A 1,545-nucleotide genomic window follows, 5' to 3' on the forward strand; every position below is an offset into this window, starting at 1 on the left:
ATACCTTAAGTTAAGGAGTGAATGTTCCCCCTTATTTTACACCTCTTGACCTTTGACCTTTGACCCCCAGCTTCGACATCCCAACTCGTTTTGACGATCCCCCCCAACGACCCGAATATCGTGACCGTACGTCGAGCGGTTAAGATTTGTGCCTAACTGTTGACGCACGGACGGACGCACGGACGCACGGACGGACGGACGGACGATCAAGCGATTCTACAAGCTGCATCTGACTATGTCAGATGAGCTAAAAAAGACAAGATAAACCAGAGTGACAACCTTTGGACACACTCTACTGCGAAGTGCAGGCAGCAGACACATCAAATGAAAGTGTCAATGACACTGTAGCTCACCTTGGGTGTGACAGAAGAGGGAGGGGGGATATATAAAGCAAGAGTATATATATGGGAGAACTCCCATTATATAGCATATCTCCCATTATATAGCATATCTCCCATTATATACTCTTGATAATGATATATGCATAGGTTTTGATGCAAAAATAAATGTTTCAGATCTGAAATCTTGACAAGAGATGGCGCTACGCCTAAATGATCGCCATTTTGGTTTTCGAATATCACGCAAATAAAAACAATAAAATATTCCAGTCAAATTACTGCAACGAAGAATCTAAAACACAATATTACACATATATAGGTATGATTGTAGAGTTGTTGACCAGTTAGACGAAATAAACGTAATAGGACGTTGTCATCTCTCCCATAGGAGTAACAACTGTTTACGAACGTACGGACGGACGACACCCCATGGCAAAAGCTCATCTCGAAGATGTCAAGGAGAGCTAAAAATGTGACGAAAATAGATGATAACAAGAGCAATCGGAGATAGCAAACCTCCGCCACAGCGTAACAGTCCCCCCATCTTGCTGGTACACCCAATATCGTTGTTTCTACTCTCTATGACTATTGTTGCTCGACTCTGCAGAGTGCAACTGGAAGCACATGGCTTCGGCTAATACATGGCGCCACCTATTGGGTCTAGTAACGGCAAATGTTACAATAATGTCACAGAAATCCTTGAAAAAATTCCTGGATCTAAATCTTGATCCGGATCACCACCAAAATCTACCACAAAAAATTTCATCAAAATCCGTCCATAACTTTTTTAGATATCCTGTTGACAGACAAACCAACTAACCAACAAACTAACAGGGGTGAAAACATAACCTCCTTGGCGGAGGTAACTAACTCTCTAGACAAAAAAACAATTAACAAGTGTCGCGGAGCGACAGCGCTCATCTAACGTCTACTGTGGTGACTCTGTGGTGGAGTGGTGAGATTCTAGTAAACCCTGTTAGTCCCAATTGTGTTCACATACACGCCGAAACAGTGGAAGGCACAGGGATGGTATCAGGAACCTTGTCAAAGGAATGTTCGTTGGGATCGTTATGAAAGTTGCCACGAGATGGCGCGTACGTTTAAGTGTCTTAAGATTAAGGATGGAAGCTCCCATCGTACGTAGTAGCAACAACTATTTGCAAGAATAGGTAAGCACTCATCCATTTACCTACGCAAGCCTACAGGC

At 43.0% G+C, this 1,545-nt stretch overlaps 1 protein-coding gene across 4 annotated transcripts in view; it reads right to left on the reverse strand.

Annotated features, from left to right (window-relative positions):
• LOC106821184 (mothers against decapentaplegic homolog 4-like) overlaps positions 1-1,545 on the reverse strand; it is a 26,689-nt gene that overhangs the window by 8,774 nt on the left and 16,370 nt on the right. The window lies entirely within an intron of this gene.

Source organism: Priapulus caudatus, unplaced genomic scaffold (assembly GCF_000485595.1).
Source record: "Priapulus caudatus unplaced genomic scaffold, Priapulus_caudatus-5.0.1 Scaffold62, whole genome shotgun sequence".
Taxonomy (NCBI): domain Eukaryota; kingdom Metazoa; phylum Priapulida; class Priapulimorpha; order Priapulimorphida; family Priapulidae; genus Priapulus; species Priapulus caudatus.